The sequence below is a fragment of the Peromyscus maniculatus genome, chromosome 8 (assembly GCF_049852395.1).
Source record: "Peromyscus maniculatus bairdii isolate BWxNUB_F1_BW_parent chromosome 8, HU_Pman_BW_mat_3.1, whole genome shotgun sequence".
Taxonomy (NCBI): Eukaryota; Metazoa; Chordata; class Mammalia; order Rodentia; family Cricetidae; genus Peromyscus; species Peromyscus maniculatus.
In genome coordinates, this window is record NC_134859.1 from 109245893 (window position 1) to 109256034 (window position 10142).

The 10142-nt window shown below is 43.3% G+C and overlaps 1 non-coding gene across 1 annotated transcript; it reads left to right on the plus strand.

Moving 5' to 3' along the window:
- The first annotated feature begins 7645 nt into the window (after nucleotides 1-7645).
- LOC121831834 (U6 spliceosomal RNA) lies at nucleotides 7646-7752 on the plus strand. The gene has a single exon (XR_006075439.1). It is a non-coding gene; the product is annotated as a U6 spliceosomal RNA (small nuclear RNA).
- The last annotated feature ends 2390 nt before the right edge of the window (nucleotides 7753-10142 follow it).

The window sequence follows — 10142 nt, forward strand, 5'->3', positions numbered from 1 at the left end:
CTGCTGGTACACCTGGATCCTCCGCATGTGGTGCTCAGCGGGTTCTGTTCACTTCTCGGGTCCTGAAAGCCGAGCCTAAATCTCTAGGCTGGTCAGAGGTGTGTGGCCGGCATTTTTACTTGGTTTTTGTTCCTACTTAATGTATTGGCTGCTCAAGGGCTCAGCAGCAGGCAGGGACTCTTAAAAGCCTTAGCCTCTTTTTTTCCCCTCTGCTTTCTTAAGCCCTGTGTGGAAATTCTGCCCCATGTTGGAACAACAAAATGTTGTTGTTTGTTTTTTACTCTTTTTTGGGGGGCCCACCACCCAGCTCCCAAATAAATCACACACACAGAGGCTTATTCTTAATTATAAATACCTGGCCTTAGCTTGGTTTGTTGCTAGCCAGCTTTTCTTAACTTACCCCATCTGTCTTTTGCCTCTGGGGTTTTTCCTTTTCTCATTTCTGTAACCTTACTTTCACTTTCACTCCATGGCTGGTTGCATAGCTGGGTGCCTGGCCTTTGATGCCCTCCTGCTTTATTGCTCTTGCTTTTTTCCTCCCAGATTTCTCCTTCTATATATTCTCTCTGCTTGTCAACCCCACTTATCCTTTCTCCTGCTTTGCTAATGGCCATTCAGCTCTTTATTAGACTATCAGGTGTTTTAGACAGGTACAGTACACAGCTTCACAGAGTTGAACAAATTCAACATAAATAAAAGTAACACACTTTAAAATAATATTTCCCAATAAATGAGATCTCCATGAGTAAACTAGGGATGAGAGGAGGGTAATGGAGGGCAGGGGATGGGGGATGAGAACATAAAGGAATGGGATGGTCGAGCTGGAACAGGGATGGAGTAGGAGAGCAATGACAGAGATACCATGATAGAAGGAGACATCACGGGTTTGGGAGAAACCAAGTGCTAGAGAAGGTCCCAGGAATCTATAAGGATGACCCCAGCTTAGACTACTAGCTATAGTGGAGAGGGCGCCTGAACTGGCTTACCCCAGTAATCAGATCAGTGAATACACTGACTGACATCATAGAGCCTTTCTCCAGTAACTGATGGAAGCAGATGCAGAGATCCATGGCCAAACACCAGGCCAAGATGCAAGAGTCCAGTTGAAGAGAGAGAAGAGGGATTCTATGAGCAAAAGGCATCAAGATCATCATGGGGAAACCTACAGAGACAACCAAACCAAACTAGTGGGACCTCATGAAATATAGACCAATAGCTGTGGAGCCTCCATGGGACTGGACTAGGCCCTCTGCATAATTGAGACAGTGTGTAGCTTGATCTGCTTAAGGGGCCCCATGGCAGTAGGATCAGGATCCATCCCTGGTGCATGAGCTGGCTTTTTGGAGCCCACTACCTATGGTGGGACACTTCAAACAGCCTTGAGGGAGGGGAAGGGGCTTGGACCTGCCTCTACTGAAAGTATGGAGCTCTGCTGACTCCCCATGGGAGGCCTAACCTTGGTGTAGGAGGGGATGGGGGATGGGTTGGAGTGGAAAAGCTAGAGAGGCTGGAGGAGGGAGGAGGGGAATCTGTGATTGGTATGTAAAATAAATTTTAAAAAATTCTTAATAAAAATTAAAAAAAAAATAATAATAATATTCCCCAACAGATGACCTCCAATTTGTCATCCCCTTTCCTCAGCTTCCCAGTGCTGGATTTACAGGCACGCACCATTACAATCATCAGTAAAGTCATCTTTTCAAGGGACTAAGAAGAGTCTGGCTCTTAGAGCTGTCAGTCCCGTCTCCTCTCTTTCTTTCACGTATCTGTCATTCTGACAACTTCTAGCGAAGATATCATTCTTCTTTTAACAAGAATCAGAATTTTGCCGGGCAGTGGTGGCGCACGCCTTTAATCCCAGCACTCGGGAGGCAGAGGCAGGCGGATCTCTGTGAGTTCGAGGCCAGCCTGGGCTACCAAGTGAGTTCCAGGAAAGGCGCAAAGCTATACAGAGAAACCCTGTCTCGAAAAACCAAAAAAAAAAAAAAAAAAAAAAAAATCAGAATTTTGCAAAGCACTCTGTGCCAGAATTACTCAAAATGACACCTCTGCAAAAACAATTCTTGCTTCTAAAGAGCAGGACAACCCTGAGAAGAAAAGTGAATCACCCACATCTGTCAACCAGATTGTGGGTGCACATGAGCCCAAGAAAGAATGGAGAACAAAGCTGACTCCAGTGTTGAGCTGGCTTTCTCCTTACTTGCTCCTGCAGGGCTTTTGTTTTGCTTTCTTTTTCTTGTCTCACTCTTCCCTCACTCCCAGAGTGCCCTCTTCTAATTGGGATTGTAACATAACTATGCCTGGGAATCCTACAGCCCAAGCTCTCTCTGCAAGACACAAGCTATAATCATAATTTAACAGTCCAGTTGACCTCACTCTGGTAAAGTTGCAAAACTTTACACTGAAATCTGACCTTGACGGGTGGACCCAGGTAGAAAAATCAGATGTTTCTTCCTATCTATGTCAAAGTCTTACTTTAGTGACAGAGGATTGCTAGATATTGAAACCCCTTTAGACAATTCCCATCAGTGCTCAGCCACCAGCCAACTCATCCATCCATCTACCCATTCACCCACTCATACATTCATACATCAGTCAATCAGTCATTCATATATCCCTTTTTCTATAGATCCATACAGCTATCTACCTACCCATTATTCATCCATCTATTCACTCATCCACTAATCCATCCATCCATCATTCATTTAAGCAGTCATCCACCCATTCACTCATTCCTTCACCCAATTACCCACCCAGTGACCCAGTCATTCATCTATTTACTTACCTACCAACCCACCAATCCATATATACATACATGCACCTTTTCATCCATCCATCCATTAATGCTTTCACCTACCCAGTGATCCAGCCAACCACTCACCTATTTATCTATTCATCAATCCATCCATCCACTCTTCCACCCATTTGTCTATTCATTCATCTACCCAATCAACCAGCCACCCATCCATTCATCTACCCATACATTCACCATTCCACTTTTTATCCATTCATTTGATAAACAATGTGCTGAGTACCTGTAAAGGTTATATTTTAGTAGAGAGAGGCTAAATGATCTCATCAGTAAGTCGATACCATAATTTCAGATGTCAGCCAGTGCTAGGAAGAAAATCAAAGGATATGGTCACGAAGGATGTGGCCACCTGCAAGACTGAGTCTCTCATGCACAAACTTGATAATGAGGGACAACGTTCATTACTGTTGCTCCCAGGAAGCTTCCTGATGCTTGCTCTTGCCCATACTGGAAAGGGCAAAAGGCCTCTTTGTGGAAGAATGTCCCTTGAGGCCAAACCTCATATCTATAGCTGCTGAGAGTGGAAAGGATAATGGGATGGTAACGGAAAGAGAGTCAAAGAGCTGGATGTGAAAGTGGCCAATAGCCGTTTCAGTCTATGAAGGACAAAGTGAGGAAATGATAAACTGAGGTAAATGGATTCATAGGAGTTTTTAAAAGTTTAAATGGTAAAAACAAAACAAACTAGATAAAGACAGTTCCACAGACTGTATATACATATAATTCAAAAATGGAAATCTAAGGTACTTCTATTATGCAAATTTATTATAACATTCAAAATTTAATGTCCCTAGAAAAGTATATGCCTCTAAGGGACTTACAATGCCACATGGGAGACCTGTTTATGTGACCTTGGCCATGCCCCATATGGAGAGGCAGAAACAGTGGTCATGTAAATTGTTGTACAGTAATCTTATGACCCCCCCTTTTTTTTTTTTTTTTTTTTTTTTTTTTTTTGCTTTTATGGCTTTTGGCATATTATTAGTGCCATCTGGTCAAAGAATTATTATGTGCCTTTGTCTTTGTGGCTTCTTATTTCTTTTGAAAACATAACTCTAATTTTATGAGACAAGTCAGTTTAAAAAATAGAATGCATACAAAAGTCAGCAAATAGGCAACTTTTCAAACACATCTGTTTGCCACATCCAAGGGTGTGCTCCATCTTGGCCACCAACTTGTCTGTTTTCACAGTGAAAGTAGACGCTTTCTTTGGCACCCACAGGCAGCTTCTCTCGGAGGAGTTCTCTGCTGTGAATTAATGCATACAATATATGAAAATGCTCATCTCCTTCTTTATTATCCATGAGGAGGAATGAGAGGAAAGAGCCAATAAAAAATGCAATTGCATCTGCTACCGAAATGTTTTGCACAAATGCCGAGACTGCATTTGAGAACCAGACTTGGCTGTGAACTAGTCAGAGCAACGATACAAATGTTTGCTCAGAATCAGAACATTCACCACCATCTCTTTCCTGGTTTCAATTATTATAATAGATTTCAATATGGTTCTTTCTCTTTGATGATTCACCCAATTGTCTAAACACACTTTTCATTTTTATTAGGCTTTGATTCCAGCTGGATCCTCCTCTATCATGGGTCTTGAAGACTTTGTGGTTTGGAGGGTTTCTTTGGGTGCCACTAGTCATGCTTAGGTCAGCTTCTCGGATGCACTGGGAAAGGCACCAGCCCAGGGTGGCTCTGAACCTCGTCCCAGGGATGCAGCAAGTTAGCTGCTGGAATGACCATTTAGGGGAGGCAGTTCAGAATGTATTTTTGTGAATCTGCTTCGCCCCATAAACATCCCTGAAATTGAGAATGAGACAAAATATGTGCTCAAAAGGCTTCACATAGACCTTTTTCTTTCTTTCCTCTCCTGGGCTTAATCAGCATTTGTGCTCCCTGGAATAGCTGGGGACCCTTGAAAGCCAGTACCCCTATGTCTTAGTGAGGGTTTCTATTGCTGTGAAGAGACACCATGACCATGACACCTCTTTCAAAGGAAAAACATTTAATTGAGGTGGCTTACATTTTCAGAGGTTTAGTCCTTTATCATCATGGTGGGACATGGCAGTGTATAGGCAGACATGGTGCTGGAGAAGGAACTGAGGAACTCAGAATTCTTACATCATGACTCATAGGCAACAGGAAGTAGTCTGAGACACTGGGTGTGGCTTGAGTATATATGAGACCACAAAGCCCACCTCCACAGAGACTTTCTCCAAGGCCACACCCACTCCAACAAAGACACAATTACTAATAGTGGCCTTTGGGGACTGTTTTCTGTCAAACCACCACACCCTGTCTTAACCCTCTTTCAGCTTGCCCAGACTGGTCCTCTCACCTATGGTGTATGTTTTCTGGTTTCTCTTCTTTGCACTTCTCGAAGACCTCACAGGAGTTCCAACACTGTGGGGGTAGGGTGCTGGGTTGCTGGCAGGTCTGAGAGATGGACTCTGGGTCCTACAGACTCCAGGTCATGACCTTGATCCCACAGAAGACATGTTACACCCAGTGGTGATCTCTGTAGCTAGAAAAATGCCTGGCCCTTCTCTTTGAAATGCAAAGTCTTGGTTCTACTGGTGATGGCCATTTCCTGACCTCCTGGTGCCTCCCTACCCACTGAGTCTCTGTCCAACCCCAAAACAAACTGTTTAGTCTTCTGTTACCAGATTCTCAGCAATAGGTAATGAGGGATACTTATCCTAGAACCTATAGTTGGTGTGTGTAATAAATAATAAATGGTATTATAGGTTCAGTGGATGAACTACCCTTCAGAAGTTTATTAGGAGACTATAGCATCATAGCTGCAGCCAGCCATGATGGCACCCTGAAAGGAAAGAACCTTGAGATCTGAAGACATAAATGGAATTCCTTGCTCCTATGGGTTTGGGGGGTATATTCCCACATCATGTGAGTTAGTCTATGTGCAGGGGCCACGGAAGAACATATTAGATAATGTGTCAGTAAATAAATAAAATAAAATAAAATAAAAATTAGTATATAAAAAATGCTGAACAGTTAGATCAGCAGTTAAAGGCACTTGTTGCTCTTACAGAGGACCAGGTTCAGTTTCCAGCACCCATATGATGACTCAAACCCATAACGCCAGTCCCCAGAGATTCAACGCTCTCTTCTGGCCTCCATGGGCACCAGGCACGGACATATTGCTCATACATTCATGCAGACAAAACATTCATACACAATATGATACATATTATAATATACAAAATAATAAATCTTAAAAAAAAAAATTAAGAACACTAGTTCTTGAAGAAGACCTGGGTTTAGTTCCCAGCACCCATATAGCAGCTAACAACTGTCATGAAGTCCAGTTCCAAGGGATCCAATGCCTCTTCTGACGTCTGCTGGCTCCTGAATGTGTATGGTGCACATACATATACTCAGGCATACATACATGCACAACAAAATAAATATTTTTAACAACATAAAACAATATATAAAAGAAACAAGTTTGTAGAGATAAACTAGAAACCATTCCCCACCTGGGCTTCACCTGGGCTTCATGTAATGAACAGAGTATGCCCAAGTAAAGTCCAGGATACAGAAACTTGGGAGAGGTCAGTAATACGTAAATGTTTGATAAAGGGCTATGTATGTCATGGCTCAGAACTTCTTGGGCTTTTTCCTCAGTTCACTAGCCCACATTAACTCTACACAGTGATTTTGCTTTTTCTTTCTTAACAATAGTGAGAATTCCTGGAAAGAAGCTGTGGTTACAACAGCTGCTTGACTGGTAAGAACATCAATGCCATAGAGAGGTTGGAACGTTCCAAGTTCAGAGCCAAATTATCTGGGGCTTTCTTTAGCTTCCTTAGCAGCTACCATTGCGCTCCTTGGTGTGTGACCATTAGATATATCCTTTGGAATATACAGACTGCTAGTTTCTGTCATCCAAAAGGCAAAGTTGGTACTGTGTCAGACCCCATCTGAGGCCTAGGCTGAGATTTCTCCAGGTTGTTGTAACCCACCTACTTACTAACCCACCTACTTACTAACCCACCTACTTACTAACCTACCTACTTACTAACCCACCAATGTACTTGAAAAGCACCTTGATTTGTGATTGTCTTTGTTCTGTTACTATAAAAATTTCATTGAACAGTTACCACATCGAAACATGGGATTTGGGTGACCTGAGTCTGTGTTCCTGAGCCACGGTCACTCACACTGTGCTTTAGGTAATGTCTTATCCTCTTTGCAACAATAGTTGTGTTTTGCCTTAATGGTTTCTTCCTTCCTTCCTTCCTTCCTTCCTTCCTTCCTTCCTTCCTTCCTTCCTTCCTTTCTTACTTTCTTTTTTTTTCAGGCAAGGTTTCTCTGTGTAGCCCTGGCTGTAACAGTTTCTAGTTGGGTGTCCCTGATAAAATTCTTTTTCTGGGACATAGGAGACTGGAATGGCGTGCCCTCTGAACTCAGACCCTTGGTCAAGCAACAAGCATGTTCTTCCCTCTCCTTTCTTTATTTCTTTCTCAGATGCTGGCCAAAAGCCTAATCATGCTTTGACTGTCTCTCTGGGCTTTCTCGCCTTTTTACTGAAGCCTACCTTCCTTTCTTCCGTACAGCTACTTGCCAGCCTTCATTGTCCAGCATGCCTGCTTCCTTGGACCCTAACTCAAAATGGCATTCCTCTCTTTCTTCTCCATATCCCTCTTCCTGGCAACTGCTAAGATTTACAGCTTGCCTGCCCTGTTGATTTTCTCTCAAACGCTAATAAAATAGTCACAAGTCTGAGTCTGAGTCCTTTTTAATCAATGAGACTAGGAACCAAAGGGGGACAACTGGACTCACTGGTAACATTAAGAGTAGAATTATGTGCTCGCTTCGGCAGCACATATACTAAAATTGGAACGATACAGAGAAGGTTAGCACGGCCCCTGTGCAAGGATGACACGCAAATTCGTGAAGCGTTCCATGTTTTTCTGAATGGTATTGTAAAATAAAATAAAATAAAATTTAAAAAAGAGTAGAATTATAATCTAAAGTTGCCTTTGGGGATGCGCATCAGAGGGATCTGGGTTTTCTCATTGCTGGATCAGGGCTATAATGCCACAGCACATTTTGCTTCTCAACTCTGTCTAGAGAAAGAGTGCAGGGGAATGGGGCTTGATTTGGAGAAATCAAGAGAGTGAGAGGGTGAGAACAAAGAGCAATCTAGAGGGCAAGTAAGCTGCTGACAGGGAGCGAGCGGTTCTTTGGCCCTAGGATGCAAAGAACGAGTGTCTTAGCCACAGGCTTCCATTGCCTGCCTCTGGCTCTGGAGTCTCAGCCTTGTCCTTGTTGTCTTTGTACACCACTGTCATGAAATGTCCATGACCCAACTTTTCAGAGCCAACAAAGCAACCCTTTTGCATTTTGTTGTTTACGTGTGTGTTTTTGTTTTTGTTTGTGTGTGTGTGTGCGCGCGGGGAGGTTCATTGGGAAATTTTATATCCACATTCTTTTTATTACTTTTAAATCAAAAGTAATAAACATAGAGTAAAGTGTGCAGTTGTAATTTATAAACACATCACCCAGCAGCCACACAAAGGCCCCCACAGCCTGGCTAGAGCTTCAGCTGCAGCCACACACTGGCACCCCAAGTGAGCAGTTACAGGTCAAAGTAAAGAGAAATGAGCATGAAAAGACCCTGGGTACTGTGAGGTCAGCTTCCTGGCCTGGCAGAACACCCTAGGCCTTGGGGTGTCTCCACAATAACCCTAGTGGGCCCGGGCTTGAGAGCTGGGACCTCTGCAAACTTCTTAGCCCCAGACACAGAGGCAAAGAGATCGTACAGTCAGGAGGCAAAGCCGGAGGCTCCCTTGGAGATACTGGGCACCGGTTTACTGTCCAACAAAGGGCTGCAGTTCCCTCAGCTTCTGACAGTTGTCCACCCCACAGCCTCCCTAGCTAAGAATTCCTCCAAGATCTGATGACATATCCAGGAGTTGAGTACCAAGTGCTTAAGCTTGGCAAAGGCAAAAGCCTCTGCTTGTCCCGTCTCTTCTGAGCGAGACCGTCTTCTTTGCAGACTGTCGACGTCCAAGCTGTCACAGCCACTTCTGCACAGATGTGCAGGCAGTGGGGCTTTTCACGCAGAAGTTAACATTCTGCGTGGTCATGCCCTTCAGAACCTTCTTGTTTACTGATGTGGCTTGAAGCTTTACAGAAGCTCTTCTTCCCCACCTTGAGTGAAGTGGTTCTGGTTCCTATTGTCTGTAGCATTTCATCAGCTGCATTTTGCTTATTTATGTGTTTGATCCACTTGGACTTAATTAGGTTTTTTCTGGTGGGGCAGATTCCAACTCCATTTTTTCTTCTAAATTCATCAGAATGCCCTTTATTGAACAATCCACCTTTCCACACAGGCTCCTCTTGGACTGGGAGATGATGGCAGCCAGAATCAGAGGTAGCTAATCAGACCATCCTCCTGGTGTGGCTGAGCATTGACCTTACAGCTATGTACTGCCTTTGTGGATCATGGTTGATGTGGGAAGCCAGACATCTACTGCCCTGGCCTATCAGCCCTCACCCTTCTTAGTACTGTTGTAACATCTTTTATGCTATACTTTACTATCCAGTAATAACAAATAATTCCAAATACTCTATTCTGTTTGTTATTTGCTTGTCTATGTCTTTTGAGACAGGGTCTCATATAGTTCAAACTGGTTTCAAACTTGCTAAGCAGCTGAGGCTAGCTGTAAACTTTTTTTCAAAGGTTCATCTTTTTAATTTTTATTTATTTATTTATTTTTTATTTTATTTTTTATTTTTTGGTTTTTCGAGACAGGGTTTCTCTGTGTAGTTTTGCGCCTTTTCCTGGAACTCACTTGGTAGTCCAGGCTGGCCTCGAACTCACAGAGATCCGCCTAGCTCTGCCTCCCGAGTGCTGGGATTAAAGGCGTGTGCCACCACCGCCCGGCCATCTTTTTTATTTTTATGTATATATGTGCTTACAGAGCCCTAAAATTTTGATCCTCCTGTCTCTACTTCCCAAGTGTTGACTTTGGTTTTAAAAAGCAGTCTTGCTAAAATTTCTTTTCTAACGCGGGGAGGGGAGGTTCTTCTGACAGCTTACATCCTGCCACTGTGGAAACTTAAATCACTTAAAATGGAAGAAGAAACAGAGATGGTACAAAGCCCAGCTGAGGGTACAGAAAATATCTCTCATGTAAAACATCCCAGTAAACTAAAAAATTATAAGATGAGACACCCAGGGACTAATGAAGAGAAATGCAGTCTTGTTACAACAGACACTGCTGACCAGGAAACCTTGCTGGGTTTTCTGCACCAGAACTAGATATGTGTGGGTTTCTGTATGTGGCTCAAGGGC